This window comes from Limulus polyphemus, unplaced genomic scaffold, assembly GCF_000517525.1.
Source record: "Limulus polyphemus unplaced genomic scaffold, Limulus_polyphemus-2.1.2 Scaffold3444, whole genome shotgun sequence".
NCBI lineage: Eukaryota > Metazoa > Arthropoda > Merostomata > Xiphosura > Limulidae > Limulus > Limulus polyphemus.
The window spans coordinates 22,219-41,642 of record NW_013669054.1 but is presented as its reverse complement, the minus strand read 5'-3'; the positions used below and the strand labels follow the sequence as shown (position 1 = coordinate 41,642).

General features: G+C 32.1%; 1 protein-coding gene across 1 annotated transcript in view; it reads left to right on the top strand.

Annotated features, from left to right (window-relative positions):
* Positions 1 to 19,424, top strand: part of LOC106469357 (solute carrier family 35 member G1-like) — a 44,164-nt gene that overhangs the window by 19,671 nt on the left and 5,069 nt on the right. Inside the window, exon 3 of the mRNA XM_013929844.2 lies at positions 6,532 to 6,613. The gene's annotated coding sequence lies outside the window, so the exon portion shown is untranslated. The remainder of the gene's footprint in view (positions 1 to 6,531; positions 6,614 to 19,424) is intronic.

The following is a 19,424-nucleotide window of genomic DNA, read 5'->3' as shown; positions in this document are numbered from 1 at the left end:
AGAGAATAAATCTGAGATAGGTTATTATGTACTACAAACAATCATTTTAAGCTAAGTCATCATGTACTGGAATAATAGAGAATAAATCTGAGATAGGTTATTATGTACTACAAACAATCATTTTAAGCTAAGTCATCATGTACTGGAATAATAAAGAATAAATCTGAGATAGGTTATTATGTACTACAAACAATCATTTTAAGCTAAGTCATCATGTACTGGAATAATAGAGAATAATTCTGAGATAGGTTATTATGTACTACAAACAACCATTTTAAGCTAAGTCATCATGTACTGGAATAATAGAGAATAATTCTGAGATAGGTTATTATGTACTACAAACAATCATTTTAAGCTAAGTCATCATGTACTGGAATAATAGAGAATAATTCTGAGATAGGTTATTATGTATTGACAATACATAATATATATTGTATATATTGACAAACCATAATTTATAATAATTTGAAAGTTCTTGTTAATTTCTACTCCTATTTATGTTTTGTTTTTTAAACGATTTACTATGGTAACACGTTAGTGCTGATTTAATTTAAAGTAAACAAGAAGCAGAGGAACGTGTTTATCATAAAACAAATACCTCTTTTTTTATGACACCACGTATATATGTTAAAACTTGTTAACAGACTCACAATATATTCAGGAACGAAGCTAGCTCTTTTCCTTGATAGCACTAGCTTGTTCTGAATTTTAAACCACGAGTTTATGCAACAGGATCTGAAATAACCTTATTAGTTTTACATTACTAACAAGGATTGTATGTTATTTTTACTTTGTCAAACCCATTCTTCCTCCCTATGGTGACTATTTTTAAAGAGCCTAAACGGCATCTTTGTAAAATCTGTTACTTATTTAACGTTGGAACGATTTGTCTTTACACATGTTAAAAAACAACAAAAAAACAACAACATTAATCTAAAAAAATCTCGAAGACGATAGCTAACGTATATTAAAAACATGGTCTTTATAAAAATTTCTTCAAAACATTTCGCGAAATTAAAACATGAAAGATAAGAAAGCCTAAATATTATTATTGGTTTTAAAACAACATAAATTTCTATACTGCAAACAACAACAGCTCTCATCTTATTACTTAATAACATATGTACAGTTTTGAAACTGTGTTTTCTTACAATCTGCAGGTTTTAAGTTTGTTTTTTATGATCTTGAATTATTCAAACTTTATGATCTAGGCCAGAGTTGAAGTTGTTTTTTTAAGATCTTAACATGTTTTGAAGATTTTTCTTCACATGACCCAACCACATCTTGAAAGTGTTCCTCATCATAATCTAGGCAGATCTTGAAGATATATGTTTTATAACATGGAAGAGACTTTATTAAGGTATTTCTTCCATTTCATCTCTCTAACAAGTTTTCCGGGTGTTCTTTTCCATTATTTAAGCAGTTTTGGAAAATGTTTTTATGATTTTCTCAAGGTTTGAAGATTTTTTTTGTAATATACACAGGATATGAAAGTTTCTTTGCTAAGCATGAAACATGATTTGAAAGTCTTTTTGACACAATTATATCTAAAATGTTTTTTCTTATCATTTACATGTATTGTTTTTGTAATCTTCTTTCTTATAATCTGAAAAAGTTTCTAAGTACAGTTTGATTAATATAAATATTGATATGCCTGAGTTCATTTTGATATACACTTCACAAACGATAGGACGTAAAATATTAATTTAATTTCCAAGATTGCGAAAGAAATAAAATATGAATAATGCTTATATTTTAAGTGTTTATTTCTCAAAATATAAAAAAATACTTTTGCTGAAGGAACTGTACAAGAAACGTGAGTTATGCATAAAATTATATTTTCAGTATTTAGTTATTAGCATGTTTAATTACAAATCTTTTGAAGGAAATATTCCAGAAGCATGAATTATGTTTAACTTATTTTTTAAAGTATTTGCTTATGAAAGTTTTAACCACATCATTTACCGAGAGAATTGTTCCAGAAACATGAATTTAGCTTAAGTTAAGTTTTAATTTATAATGCACTTATAAAAGTATAGGTGGCTTAATCCTCTAATAAGTAGTATATGTAGCCATTCAACTTACACCATGTTCACTCACTAATATGTAATGTGTGAAGCATCCAACTGTACTGATTGAGAAGAATGATAAATAAGTATAAGATTTGTCTTTGTACCTAAGAAACAATGGAGATATATTATAGTTAAAAAAAGCAAGGAAAATGCAATATACGTTTCAGCCAAGTGCTTTTTTATCGATATCAATTCTGACTATAAAAAAATTATTAAAGAAACATTTTTTTCCCGCTACCTCTTAATTTTTTCTTCTGAATATCGAACCTTGTTTACCTTCACCTGAAAAGTTGAGTGACAAGTGTTCATAATTATGTTTACGTACTATTTCAGAAACAGATGTGTGAAAACGTTTTGACTATCCAGTTATTATTTCTGTCTCGCTCCTCAGTGGCACAGAGGCATGTTTGCGGATTTGTACTACTAGAAACTGGGTTTCGATACCTGTGGTGGGCAGAGCAGAGATAGCCCTTTGTGTAGATTTGTGTTTAATAAGAAACAACAACAATTTCTGTCTCTGGTGGCTTGACGGTTCATAATTCTAAAATTTTGACTCGATTTCCGGCGATGAACACAATTGTGTAAGAGTGTGCCTAAAAAACAACAAGTATTATTTCTGTGACATAGAATAATTTCTCATTCTCTTGGTTTATTTCGAAAATGAAAAATCCTTGATATTTTCTATAAACTAAATTGTCATTCTAACACAAAAGTACCAACTTTTCTCAATCTAAGATATTTCAAATCTACGTGATGTTAATGACTGTAACATGACTGAGTTTAGAGCAAAGGATCAAACATCAATGTTATCAAACAGAAAATATACATTAGCAACAAAGAGACCTTGCTTTAAATGTATGATGAAACAAAGTTGTAGTATGAGTTAACTTACACTACTATGATACGGGAAACGTAACAAATACACTTGTTTTGTAGGTTGGTTGCTTGGTCATTCACTTAGCGTTCACCTGCGCAGGTGAGCTTGACAGCAGCATAGGCGTCACCTGGTGTTAACCGGATATTTCATGAGATGTGGCAAATTATTTTCTCTCTAACGTTTTCCTAAATGCTACGCTTATTTTCACACAACAGAGCAGGATTTTATAAATTAAAGAGACTTTTAGACTTTTCTCACGTTTTTTTTTTTTTTTGTGGCGCGTTTTTGACTCTGTTGCTTTAGGTTTCTTCGAAATCTCGCCCCAAATGAAAATAATTATATTAATGTTGAAAAACCTAAAGGAGCATAATTCTGTCCTGAAAAATATTTTATAACCAAACCGAGTGAAGCTGAAAATATTTACACAGTGTTGCTCAGTTTGATCGCTTAACTTTCTTAATATCTATGGTGAAGTGAAGTAGACTTAACAACATTTTCCCAGAGAACTTAAGTCATAAAACTATGTTGTTCCAACCCCTAAAAATAGATTTAAAATACCCTCGAGAATGCGAAGGTTTAGAATTGTCGACACTAAGAAAAATATTTATTTTATTTGATCATATCTAAAGATCCAAAAAATTTGTCCATGGTGAAGAAAGGTTCACCCTTCAAAAACGATCAGGTTATATGGTTTCGTATTTTTGTCTTTAATTGATTTTTTTGAAGTTAGATGTTTTCCTAATATCATGAGTAATAATAAAAAATAGCAATATTCATATATCAGATTGTTTGGTTTGAATTTCGCGAAACTCTACTTGATGGCTATTTGCGCCACTCGTCCCTAATTTAGCAGGAATCAGAATCAGGTTGAATGAGAATGATGGGATGAATGGCAGGGTGAATGAGTATTATCAATTATACAACAAACTCAAGAGCAAAAAAGTCATTACTTATTATTATTTATTCTAGTTGTAGTTTGATGTATATTTAAGTCATAATAAAGAATTTTGTATTTTAATTTAGTTCTTTTTTTGTCTTTTTTTTTCGAACTGGGGGAGTGAGCTCTTGTGAAAAACTTATGGGGGTGAATGATATTGGAAAAGGTTTACAAGCACTAGACAGTTAATCAACACTATCCATCGCTAACTCTTGGGTTACTATTTTATCAACGAATAGTGGGATTGACCGTCACATTATAACACCCCTATCTAAAAGGGCGAACATGTTCAGTGATGGAGTTTTGAACCTTCAATCTGCAGAATACAAGTCAAACACCCTAACTACTAGGCCTTGTCAGGCCTCTGATGACATACATGAAGAATGATTTGTATTAGGAGGTATATCGACCAAAGCTCTTTACTCAAAAGCTGAGTAAACCAGTACAATAATTACGAATAATGTTTACTTGATGTCTCAGTTTCGAGGTCTTGAATTCCTGGTCATTTTACTCATAAGATAGTGAATACTATCTGTATTCAATACTGAGAACTTTGAAACAACAAAAAGCAAAAATTAGATTACTCAAATTCATTACTAAATAATAGGTAGGACAGACGTAACATATTGGTTAGAGTGCCGGACTGTGAATACAAGACTACTCATCTTGCTGTCATGGTTGTGTTACAAGACTGACGATCAAATCCTAGTATTCTATCAGGCAAGAGTGGCCGAAGAGTTCGGTGGGGTCTGCTGACCTCCCTCCAGTCTATTAGTTCAAAATTAGGGACGGCTTGCAGAGATTATGTAGCTAGCTTAGCGTGAAACTTTGAAACAAAACTTCAACAGTAAAATTAAAGAATAAAAGAATCATTTAGTTATTTATTCTCATCATTATCTGCCATTCGTTTGAAATATTGCAAAAGAAAGAAAATAAAACACTGAACAGCACATTGGTTCAACGCAAGGAAGTTATATATATTGCTGTAAACTACGGTTTTAACCATATCTATAGACTTAAGTCCTAGTTAATGAGCCGATTTTAACTTAGTGTTTAGCATATACTGCTCCAAATCGAAAGGCTCCAGTGCAGTTATAGCTCATATCCATTGTTGATAACGCGTTTCCCTCAATCCAGGTCTCATCAGTGTGGTTGGATAATATTACTATGCCATCTTCTAATTCTTGAGAATCCATAAGGGGCTAGATAAAGAATGTAGGGTTTAAATATAATACCATTATCTTATGACAGTTATATAGTTGATTATAAAGAGATATATTGTTTTCGACTCCAACCTAAATATCTCATAAAGTTATTCAAGGGCTATTTGAGGTGTGAATCACATTGTTTTTTAAATACGAAAACAACAACAAAAACATTGTGAAATATCTTACTAAATTTTCGTTTTTAAACATAATTTTACTGATTTATTCAAAGTATATAATTCCGCGTTATTATTTAATTTTCTTAAGAGCACTAAAAGAAATAATTTTTACAGCTTTGCACTTCAAGAGTTTTTCATCGATGTAACATTGGAAGATATAAAAACTAGAACAATCTTTGTATAACTACAACCGCGCCATCTGTTGTATCTGAAATACTCCAAGGCTCAGGGAAAATGTACATAAAGCTTTCAAAGTCGTTTTAGTCGCGAAATATTTAATTCCTACCTGTTATCAGTTCAGTAAATTTTTCTTGACATAATATCTCTGTTATTTAAGTATTCGTAACGCATAATGAAAAGTTTCAACATATTTAAATAATTATACTCGGTTATATTTCAGAAAATAAAACTTGTACTACTTTAAAATTTACGGTTTAAGTACTGAAAGCAGGCAAAATATTGGAAGTCCTATAGGTCTAAAAATTGTTACACACCTATGATTTCGAGCTGCAATGGACAAATCAAGAAGAATCTAAAAAGCAACAATAAAAAAACAACAGTTAATGTTATTTTATTTTAATTTTCTCAACGTTTCAACTACTACTGGTTCATCACAAGAACACGATAACTGTATTTCAGCAAAACTGAACTTCAACTGGTTTCTTAGTTAACTTAAGCATACATAATAAGTGATTTGTGGGAGACAAACGGTATATCTGAAATCCCTTTTATACACACCTCTGAATTTATATTTTTAATGGATATGTGAAGAGGAATGTTTGTTTGTTGGGAGTGGGGGAAACATCTGCAAGTAACGTAAATTTTATCATAAATTTTAGGTTTATTGGCTTCTGATGCTTCACCAGTCTTCGATGTTTAAACAGTAACCATATATGAATATCAATGTTAAAAATATAAATAAAACACGATGTATTAGTTCAGAAAACATAATTGGTTTTATTTAAGCCAACGTTTCGTCATTACCGCTTGTTTGCTCCAATGAAGCCGCCATGGCGAAACGTTAGCTTAAATAAAACCAGTTATGTTTTCTGGAGTAATAGTTCGAGTTTTATTTATCTTTTAAACAATGAGTACAAACCTTGAGTTTGTACAACGTACTTTAAACTCCCATAATATCAATGTTACTTGAAAACACATGTACAGGTGTACATTAAATAGTGATAAATGATATATTAAAATAGTATTGTTGAATTTAACATTATTGGAAATAAATAATAGAGTAAACGTATTTGGGTTTCAGAGATAAGGCGCAGCAGTAATGTGCAGAGAAGATTAAAAATGGCCAATAACAACAAAAAAGGGTACTACTGAAGTATTGTAAGGTAAGTCTTTTTTTCGGGGGTGGGGTTACTGGAGACTATAGGGACTGTGAGTTGCCTGTGGTACACTTAGGGTAAACGTCCATAAGAACCAAACATATCTTTTTTTATTCCTATTCAGTTTGTCTTAAAGCCATTTTTATGATCTAAACCTGAACAGTGAATTTTTGTGTATCAACACCTAATAGTATATCACAATTATTATTTTTACTGTAAAACCCTGTATTCCATTCATTTTAAGCTGAAATCTTTATTCATTTTTCTTAGTTACTCACAGCAAACACAGTGTGGAATAAGCTATATCTTTTCGTGGTTGTTGACAATGTTATGATAGTGAAAAAAAAGGACACTTCTGGGGCATAAGTGTAAGAAGGCTGAGGCATAAGCCTACCCAGCTACCCTGCTGTGCTGGTCACTGTAGCATGGTTTAACATAGTTCATTGACAATTCTAAAAGATATCGGTTGGAAATTAGTATATGCAAAATAGAGATGATTTTTTTCTTTAAAGACTACTTACGTATTTTTATTTATAAAATTTTCATCGGAAATTAGCCGTAACTTATCTTTAAATTACAAAACCAATTCACGTTCCAGTTTATTTTTTGGTGTAGTTTTTATATCATAAATAACTCTTCGTATTTCCGTTGTAAGTTGTAGTGCGTTTGAAAATTTCTAAGGAAATAATATTTTTTTCAGTTGGTGTTTCATAGGTTTTTACGTAATATTCTGTTACAACGTTTGAAGCAGTATCACACTGGTAGACAGGTTTCACATGTTGTGATATCCTCTTGCACAGTTCTCGTTCAGTTTCTCTTACGCAGAATTCGCTGTATTATTCACGTGATACGTGGTGACATTATAATATCTTATCAATTTTGTGGAGTCAATTTATTAAGTTTGTACTGAAAAACAAACTTGTCTACTGTCCGTGTGTGTGTGCAATGTTTCAATTTTCGGTTCATTCTTTTTATTATTATATTTCCTTGAACGTTGAAAATACTGTTGATATGTCGGAGAAAATAATATTCTCTAACATGATTTCTAGCCTTTCTTTGTTGCTTACAGAATCGATACGATGTAACTCACCCCAAAATTGGCTCATTTTTTATATTTTCAGTATTATGTAATTTAGAATCCCAAATTCATTGGACTTTTACAAGTCTTGAGATGACACAAGTCTGATAATGTTTTATTTCAAAAATAACTAATGTCACCAAGAAAGGTACTTTTTGAATTTTTGTGAGTACTCTAATGTGAGTGTGATATTGGGATGTTGTTTGTTGATGAAAATATGAAAGCGGAATGTCATTAGTTCAGTACAACACAAAATTTCAGTTTGTTTTATGTTTGTTTTTGTTTTTGATTATGCACAAAGCTACACAAGGGCTATCTGTGCTCTGCCCACCACGGGTATCGAAACCCGGTTTCTAGCGTTGTAAGTCCGCAGACATACCGCTGTGCCACTGGGGGGCCAAGATTTCAGGGGACATCAAAGTTTCTTCACGCCACGGTAAAAAGGCTTTCTCTTCAAAACAGTGCATAAAGAAAACAACAAATTATTCTACAAGAATTATATTCTCCATAACTATTTCTCTCCCCAGTTTCAGCTGACAACATAAAACTTAACATTGCTTCTATGTTAATTAAGTATAAACAGGGAAGGTCTAGTTTAGAGTATTCTTTAATAAAGTCAGGAATTACTTTTATTCCTTCCGTTAAGGGAATGAATGGGTATAAAGATACGACATCAAAGTTATAGAGGATCCTTTTGTCATTAACAGAAGGGGGCTACTATGTTGAAGCGTCTTATAAAATCACAAGAGGTTATTCATTTGTTTTAAACAAAGCCACATTGGGCTATCTGCTTTGTGCATGGCGGGCAATTGAACTCCGGATGTTAGTTTTGTAAATCCGTAAAATTACCGCTGTTACACCGGGGCACAAATCATAAGTGCTCGATGTGAAGAAATGAATTTACTAATGGCTGTAACAACTTGTTGAATTAACCATGAAATGATTTATGTAGCTGATATACATATTGAAATTCAAGATCTTGAAGACATATTTCGTGTGTGCTCTTCGGGCAGTCCATTTAGGTGTTCTTATATTGTTATGTGTTATTTGAGATACGCGTTTCTTGAGAGTAAACTTTCAATTTCGTTAGTCTTAAGGGTTTCTTTTAATTCAGCTTAATAAAAGGATAAACTTCGTAGCTGAGGTCGCCTATATTCATTATTACTTGAATAACTGTTTCATTACTAATCTAAATGCTGTGATGTTGTTTTTTAATTAGAAAACTACTGAGCTTATATTTATGTTCCTGAAGCATATTCGCTTGCAATATAAACAAATACAGTTTAGTATGAACGCAAAAAAAACAAGTTTTTTTGACAATGCTAAAAAGTAAATGAATCAGAAAACAAGGACCTCGTTGGCAGTGATGAAAACAGTACAAAGAGCTTTTTAGATTTAATTATATCCACAATAAGATAATTATTTCTTCAAAAGTATAAGCAATAAATTCTGACTTTACAATAGTTACAGTTAAAGCTACGTGATTAAATATTAAATAACACAATTTATTATAGCATTTCAATCTAATTGTTTTCGGATATCAGAGAGCATTATATTAGTAAAATAATTTTTTACTGAAAGTTACCCTGACAATCTGTAAATCTCTATTTGAAATATACGAAATATTATGAAAAGTTTATTACGGTAAATATTAGATCACTCAGCAGTTTAGCTGTCTAAAAGTGTGTGGTCTCTAACAGAACGTGGCTATTACTAGACAGAAAGATAGGACCATGTTTCATAAAGATTTCATGTAGTTATCAGTGATATTAAAGAAAAATCAAACGACAGAGTGTACTTATTTTCTCCACAGATGGCGCTACGAAATCAAGTTAAAATATTTGAATTAATATTAAAAATTTTGTGGAATTATTAAAACATTTCTGGAATGACTACGTGTGTAACATCATATTTCATATCATTAAACCTTGGTGAAGTAAGTTCGGTAATCAGTTGAGTTGTATAAAACACAATAGGAAGAAATAAAAAATATGAAGAGGAATTAAGCAAATTCTATGAACTTCTGAGTGGCGGGAATTTTCAGCCATACCATGTCATCATGATGGAATACAATCTTTTCAGCATTAATATCATACCAAATTTTCATTTTAGCACTATCTGATTTAAGTCTTTCTCGGGTAAAGTCATGTATGTCATTGATGATGTTCCTTAATCTCTACATATTCTGTGTAATACTCTTCTAAGTGACTATTCTCTAGATGAGAGTACAGAATGTACAATGACATTTTCAGTTCTTTCCCAAAACATCAGTGATGATAGTGTGTTACCATTTGACACGTTTCTTCGGAAAAGTTTCTGTTTCCCGGTTAGAGACAGCATATATTTCTGGCCATCTGGTAAAATAGTCAATCATCATGTATCAATTCTCACTCTTAATCTGTTGAAGAGGATCAAGCACATCAACAGCAGTTCTCTTCAGTGGAGCTCCAACACATTAGTGCTGTAACTGCCTGTGCTGTTTCATACACCTAACATCTTAATAAGAGCACGAACGTTTATAGCTTAAAAATGTATGTACCACTGAATGGTTCGTACATCTTTTTTTCTAAATACAGGAAATTTAAAACATATAATTTTCATATATTTTACACTTATTCACATCTGTATTGCAAAGGTAGACTTTTTTAACGCAATCACAAGAGAGCGTTATAATTAGATATTTATAACGAAAACTATTACACTGACACCTTTTACACATAAGAAATTTTCACATTTTTACATTTTGATAACAATAACTACACTTTTCTGCTGAAATAATAAAACGTTTATTTTATTTCTTTTCTGTAACGAAACTTTGCTCTTTCAAGGATTAATGGCTCAATCTTTGCATTTTAATAATAATAATTATATTCTGTTAGTAATTAGAGTGTCGTATTGATGTACGAATTGAAGTAACTTTTAAAAATACACATAAAATGATTAGACAGGTTACTTTGACCTTCACCAAGTTCATCATGAAAGGTTAGTAAAGTCACTTTTGACTTTTCATAGGTCAGATATAAAGAAACAAGTTGGACATAAATTTTATCAATTTAATTACTACAGAAAAAGGAAAACCTAAATGATTCATTTACTTAAATGGATGAATAAGTACTATCCATAGAGACATTTTATCTTTGATTTTAGGATAATTCTCGCGATTATCTTTTTCTGACTCTATTTAGGTCTTTTTTTTCGGAGTTTGATAGGCTGCCCCTAAGTGAGCCAGATATTTGGGTCGCTATGAATTTATCTCCCCAGTCTCATCCTTTTCTCTGATCTTCAGCCATATATTACAGAACGGAACTGGCCATAGTCCATTAAGCTGCCTGAAGCTGACTGTCTTGCTGACACCACATGATGTCTGGTAGACACATGTGAGCAGGAACATCTTTGATTACAAAGTGACTGTGTTTGGGTTGAAACCACATTGTTGTGATGGGAACATTTAAATAGCGCAGGTTGATTATACACTTTCTAAAATTCTGCTAGGAAAATTACGTCTTTTCTTTTCTTGGTATCAGGATCCTATGATTCACTTCGACATAATATAGGATATTGCCCTAGTTGGTGTTTCTTTCTCTACTTCATACCACAAGATGCCCGAAGTTCTTGGTCTCCTTAAGATGGGTGACTGGAAAACAGGGGACCATACTTTTACTGAGAGTAATTGAGAATTGCTGGTTTGCCATAATAGTATCTGGTAATGGTTAGGAGTAGAACACACCACGCAATTAATGGAAAGTGCTCGTTTCAGGTACGATTACTGGTTGTGTTAATGAACCCATATCCATTAGTGTTGGATCCTCGATTGGTTTCATTATTCACCTCTTCTTCTTCATCATGACGGTGAAATTAGCAGGCTTAATAGAATAATCAGAATCGAACAATCAAGATAACCAGTGAACAAGAGACTTGTTTTTACAGCAAAAATCAGGTTTAAGTCAAACCAGTCTGATCTCTAATATATTAGTCCAGGTGAGAGAACTAAACTTAAAGGTAACAAGACTGGTCAGCACAGAATCCTTTCTAGATTAAAATGGGGTAGAGTGAACTGAAAGATTATTTATGCTTTTTCAGTGAACTAATAGAAAATTATGTAACGTAATTTAAGACAGACAGTATAACGTATTCTTTTAAACTTCCGTAACCCATTACAAAGAACAAAGAATTGTGTGTGTGAAATAGCTCGCTTCTCTTGACATGTACATGTATACTTTTTTAATGTTGGGTATTTTGGATTCTGCGTTAATTTAACGCTGAAATCCGTTCAGAATAGTATACTCAGTATCTCGAAATTCCTAATTTTTCTAAGATCTCTTTCATCATTCCTAATGTTTTTACAAATAGCTTGAAAAGCCTTAAAAATATATTTTTTCCAGTGATCTTGAGATATCAATCTGATGCTAGTGTCTTTTATGACCTGGTATAAATGATTGATGGATTCCCGAATGTGGATTGAGCAGAAGTATACTTAGGTAATATTAATATTAACTACACTAAAATATATAATATACAACATAGGATATGTTAAGTAATGTATAAACGAACCTAGCGTAGGCCAGTTTGTTTCTCCAGTTCGTTTAATGTTCATTGTAAATGGATTATCGCTTCTAGGAAAAAATTGAACAAATATTAAAATATTTTCAAAAATACACAAATACAGAACTTCAGACATATATGAACATAAAATATTAGAACATAGTTTTATCATATATTGGAAAGTAAAAAGAGAACGAAAACTATTTGTTATATCATCCTCAAATGAATTAGGAGACAGCATGCTACAGCTGCTCCACGCTTTGGATGGTTGCGAGTTCGAGGCTGGTGCTCATCATGATGTTTTCTACACTTTATCCCAATTGTTCCACTCTACCCAGTTGGAGGTTAACCTGCAGTGGACTGGCATCCCATTGCTATATCTCATCCGCTTTTGCTAATTAAACCGGAGTTCAGTGCTAATTAAGCCGGAGTTCATCGCCGGTTCTTATGTACCATCTCAGCATGGGAGGAATTTGTCCTGAGCTCACGTAAATTACAATTTAATCGACTGCTGTAATTATCTTCAAAACATTAATGTGTTTTATGTTAACTAGCATGTAAAATACATTTTGCAGTTCACATTTTGTTCAGGGTTGAAATATCTGAGTACTTAAAATATGAGTACTTGGTATTCAGTAAGCGTGTATGTTTATATGAGGTTGTATTTCATAAGCTCTTTTATATAACAATTGAAGAAAAATTTAAAAACATCATGTTATCGACATTACTTAGAAAAGGACTAGCTGTTATTCACTTGTGAAAATTATTACTCTATAGTAAGAAATTCTTCCGATAGATGTCACTTGTATTACATAAGGTATTCTTCTTGCTATGTTCACTTTTTTACATTTAATTATCTCAATTAATCGGTATGAATATACGTGAATATATTGAGATAATTAAATGTTAAAAAAGTGAATTTAAATTATTGAATAAGGATGATGGACCTGATGGAAATGTTCTCAGCAGATAGGTGTGGCCTTGTAGTTAGTGAGCTGAGCTGCAGGTGAAAAGGCTCAAGGTTTTAGCAACGACGCCATTTTGCACTGTAAATGCGTTATAAAAGTGACAGCCACTACTGTTATTTGCTTCCATGAAACTCATATAGCTCTTGTTTTGACAGATAGTGCTCACTAGTTAATAATTCTATATCAGAAATGGTATATTTGAGTCCCCCGGAGGGTCAGAGGCACGTTTTTGGATTTACAACGCTAAATTCGGGGGGTTCGAGTCCCGCGGTGAACAGAGTACAGACAGCCCATTGTGTAGCTTTGAACTAAGAAAACTACAACAACAGGTACTATATCTGGACACTAGGAGTCTCTGTGTTGAGAGATTAGCACATTTAGATTAATAATACTAATACTAACCTTTATATTTTACATATAAAACTTTGAATCTCCTCATAAACTCTTTAAAGTTTAGTTCGATTCACCTTACAAATTTTTTAAAGCTTTAATCTTCCCTTATTGTAACAAAACTTTACTATTTGACGACCTAATTGTTTCTAAGTGTCAGTATTCATCAGTCCAACTACATTGTTGATAGACATTGTTAACTACTGTAGATTATACGTCTTTAGGTGTGATAAATGGTTTAATGTAGATTTTATATGTAACAAAACTTTACTATTTCACGACCTAATTGTTTCTAAGTGTCAGTATTCATCAGTCCAACTACATTGTTGATAGACATTGTTAACTACTGTAGATTATACGTCTTTAGGTGTGATAAATGGTTTAATGTAGATTTTATATGTAACAAATCTTTACTATTTCACTACCTAATTGTTGCTAAGTGTCAGTATTCATCAGTCCAACTACATTGTTGATAGACATTGTTAACTACTGTAGATTATACGTCTTTAGGTGTGATAAATGGTTTAATGTAGATTTTATATGTAATAAATCTTTGCTCTTTCATTCCACAAGAAAGCTTCAAATGTTTCTACTTTTTAGTCATATCCAACACAGAGGTTTTCTTCACTTCTTGATCAGGTGAATTGTGACAAAATCGAAGTTCTCATGTTTTCAATAAAAGAACCTTCTATTTACATTATTCACTTGCTTCGATTCTGTCTATTTGTCAGGTTAAAATAATATTTCTTTTTTATTTTATTTACACTAGCTTTTATAATTGTCCACCAATAACCACAGTGAATGTAAATGAGGAATGAAAGCTAAACAATCATATTCTAGTTTTATTTTATATCAGCCTTGTTTAGGTCTAATCAAACAGCCAACTAAATCGAAACTGTCGGCTTTCATTTAACAAAAATTAATAAAGTAAAAAATATACGAAATTTTATGTAAACTTTAGAATTTAAATTTCTTTGGTATTTAACCTATAGTGTCATAAAAAATGTTGTCTACAGTTAAGAAGCAAAAACTAGTATAAATATTTTTTTTTTTTTACTTGTAAATGTGTATATTTCATAAAGCGAATATTTCATAGCTGAACCTAAAAATGAGGATATACCACTACTGTAGAAGTGGTTACATATATTTAGACTGGTATGAATATCGCCAAAATGTGTTAACTTGTTTTTTGCAATTGTTTTGTAGTTTATAGAAATCTAGTCGTTACTTTTCAAATATACACTCACATAGTTAATAATTATAATTATACGCTTTGTCTGAAACAATTTCTAGTGAACTAAGATTTGTTAAAGGCCAACGAGTTCGTGTTTCGTAAACACATTTTGTTAAATGTTTCAAAGAACCTCAACTGTGGAATCCCCTTTTGGCTCAGCGGTATGTCTGAAGGCTTATAACGCTAAAAATTGGAATTCGATACCCGTGCTGGGCAGAGCACAAGTAGACCAGTGTTGTGCAGCTTACACCTTAAAAGCAAAAAAAAAAAAAAATTACCATTTTCATAATAACGTGCTCTTTGTGTGACACAGGGGTTAAGTATCCCTGTCAGAAAGTCCATAATTCAAGCTTGGCCATCACTTCCGAACAAGAAAAATGCAATCAGTCATTAACGCATGCCGCCTATACGGCTACTCTTAATCTAATAGTAGGATTGATTCCCATCTTTATAACGCGCACAGAGTTACAAATGTAGAGCGTAATCGACAGTATATTGTTCCATAACCCGGTACATTAACCATTTCCAGCCTTGAATATTTGCCTGAAGATACTGTTGTACTGAATAGTGTTATCATATGTTTTTATCTTACCTAAACCTGAAGACATTGATGTACTGAATAGAGTTATTATATGTTCTTATTTTACTTAAACCTGAAGACGTTGTTGTACTTAATAGTATTGTCATATGTAATTATCTTACTTAAACCCGAAGACACAGTTGTACTGAATAGTGTTATCATATGTTCTTATTTTACTTAAACCTGAAGACACTGTTGTACTTAATAGTGTTATCATATGTTTTTATCTTACTTAAACCTGAAGACACTGCTGTACTGAATAGTGTTATCATATGTTCTTATCTTACTTAAACCTGAAGGCACTGTTGTACTGAATAGTGTTATCATATGTTCTTATTTTACCTTTTGTTGCCTACCGTAAAGTCCTGTTGGTATTTGATTTAAAAACAATGTTTCTTATTCTAAAAAGAAAAAAAAAAGTCATCTCATCTGCTGGATCTCAGGCTCTTCTCATTTACTCTATCATATTATCTCAGGCTCTTCTCATTTACTCTATCATATTATCTCAGGCTCTTCTCATTTAGTCTAACGTGTTATCGCAGGCTCTTCTAATTTACTCTATCATATTATCTCAGGCTCTTCTCATTTAGTCTAACGTGTTATCGCAGGCTCTTCTCATTTAGTCTAACGTGTTATCGCAGGCTCTTTTCATTTAGTCTAACGTGTTATCTCAGGCTCTTCTCATTTAGTCTAACGTGTTATCTCAAGCTTTTCTCATTTACTTTAACACGTTTTTGTTTCTTCAAGACGTACTTCTATTTACTATGGAAAGTTATCGTTCACAGTATATTATCCGTTTCTTTGAAGGCCGAATTTCCGAAGTTCTCTCTTCGTGCACAGATTTACAGTATTTTTGGTGAGCTTATTGTGTCTGACAGTTTATACAGCATTTAGCATATTCGTTTCTCGTCAACTTTACGAAATGGATTGTAAGATGACACCTTTTCTTTCAGCGTTGCGTATTTAACAGTCTCCGTTTCTGAAGGATTCGTTTCACTAGACATAATCAAAAGATTTAGGCCGGCTGAATGAGAGTCAATGAGTGGCATATGTACTGCAGAAATTCCTATTTATTACATGTTTCTTCACAGTAAACGCAGGAAACAAGTCGTATATTTGTCTTTTTGTCAAATATATTCTCTGCTTTCTGAGATAAAGTTAATGGGTTTCTTCTTGATGTATTTTTTTTTACAGTTATATAAAACATACTTGTCAAACCACATTGTTCATTGACCTGGCTGAATATTATTCTATACGGATAAACACTAGAAATTAATGTTAATTTAATTACCTTTGTAAAATACCCCCAAATCACTTGCTTCGTTTGACAAAATCAAACTTGATTGATATCCGTTCAGTTAAGAGATTAAAAAACATACAGATTGAATGAATAATATAGCTTGTGTTATCCCTTTGTTTACATAAAGGTATCAAAGTTGTTGTTTATTTTAAAGATGACTTCAATGTTTTCTTTAGAATATCTATTTTTAAATATTTCTACGAGATTAAACTTTTGAAATAAAGGGTATACTCTTTTATGACATGTAATTTTTGTTTATTATCCTACTATTTTTAAAGAATAAAATCCTTTTTCATAGTTTCGAATTAAAGTCGCTATCTGTGAATTTAAGTAGCGCATCTCTCTATGTTTAATAGATAAACAAGTTTACAGTGATTTATACTCGTTTCCTTATTGTACATCTTAAAACTAACCTAGTTAAGCTGATTGGCCACTTTATTACAAAAAGTTGAGTACATTATATTAAAACAATATTGAATATGCAAATGAAGATGTAGCGTTACAACCACACCCGATATAAAGTCTCGATGGAAAGACACGTATCAAAACTACATTTTCATATTATGTTTTATTATTACATTTTCATATTATGTGATGCCTCGTCCTTGTATACTAAATGAATTATGAGAAGCATATACGGAGTAATGACGTGTTCTAACTAACGCTATCGTTAGCAAGCAGTCGTTTTGTAAACTAATTTATAATTTGTTTTATGAAATCGATATTTGGAACAAGGTGTTAAAATTCAGTTGGATATTTTTCTTCATTTCTTATAAGACGAAAATGAAGATAAAAACCATCATGAGTGTAAGCACGTCCATCAGAGTCTTTATAAAACTGACTCAGTAGACACGTCACAGCAAAAAGTAAACACCTGTGTTTAATCATTTAACATTTACAAGGAGCAAACTGTGCAAGTACATGATATTTTTCAGACTGATATCATAAGATACATAGTATATAAGTAACCCCATCGTTAAAGATACAAATATAGAAAATACACAGATTGAGAGTACATCATTTATCATAAAAAAGGTAAGCTTTATTTTTGTATTTTTGTTTTACTAATATTTTATGAAAAAGTTTACTAGAAACGCGCGAAAACCATACTTCAGAGTTCCGTGGCCTGTTTTAGTTCTGTCACTGGATTATCAAAACAAGCCCTAACAACTACAACAGAAACGTTGTACAATTAAAAAAGATCTTCAGGGTTCAGGCTATAATATGGGATACAAGATTTGGAGGTGATTGCGGAAGTAGGACCGACATTACGGTGAGGACACACCGTTTACTAGCACACAAGATTTGGAGGTGATTGCGGAAGTAGGACCGACATTGCGGTGTGGACACACCGTTTACTAGCACACAAGATTTGGAGGTGATTGCGGAAGTAGGACCGACATTGCGGTGAGGACACACCGTTTACTAGCACACAAGATTTGGAGGTGATTGCGGAAGTAGGACCGACATTGCGGTGAGGACACACCGTTTACTAGCACACAAGATTTGAAGGTGATCGCGGAAGTAGGACCGACATTGCGGTGAGGACACACCGTTTACTAGCACACAAGATTTGGAGATGATCGCGGAAGTAGGACCGACATTGCGGTGAGGACACACCGTTTACTAGCACACAAGATTTGGAGGTGATTGCGGAAGTAGGACCGACATTGCGGTGAGGACACACCATTTACTAGCACACAGAATCACATACAAAAGTTGTAATGGTTTTCAAATCAGACCAAAAAACGACCCCAGGATTGTTGACCTTCGTATGTCTCTTAAAAAAATTTCAAAACTAAATTAATAATTAAACTTACTTTACATTATTAGTATTATTCATGCTTTAATTTCTCTATATTGATATTATTTCACATATATTGCGTCACATTATTATTATTTTTATTTCCCAGCACCTTTTGCTGTAATTTTATTTTTAACTTCATCTTTATAAAAACTGGTTAACATTTCTTATAACTACTATTACACCTGAGTCTTTTATGTACTGTAAACACCTCTTTGGCAAAAACTAAATCTGACATCAACAACTCTAGGTTATGATTGGCTAGTTCTCAAGGCTAACTCATATTGAACATCAGGTTTACGTGACGTCGACATCCGTGCCTATTTATTTCATTACACTCATTAAACATAACCCTTTGTTCTCCTGAAGAAGAACAGTGAACTAATCGAAAACGCTCGACATAAACACAAACAAAACTAAAAAATAAATATGACTGAAACATGACTTGTATATAGAAACCCAGCTTTATAGGCTGTCTGGTTATTGCATCTGCCGTTTTTAGCTGTAAAAATAGGATCTTACTGAGCATCTGTTTAGAAGCCTATTTGCTACAACGTGCATGTGATGCTACTATGGCTAGAGGTTGCACATACATACATCTATATATACATACATACATACATAATGATACACATACATATATATATATGCATACATACATACATAATGACATACATACATACATAATGACACACATACATACATAATGATACACATACATATATATATACACATACATACATACATAATGATACACATATATATATATACATACATACATACATATATATATACACATACATACATACATAATGATACACATATATATATATACATACATACATACATATATATATACACATACATACATACATAATGATACACATATATATATATACATACATACATACATAATGACAT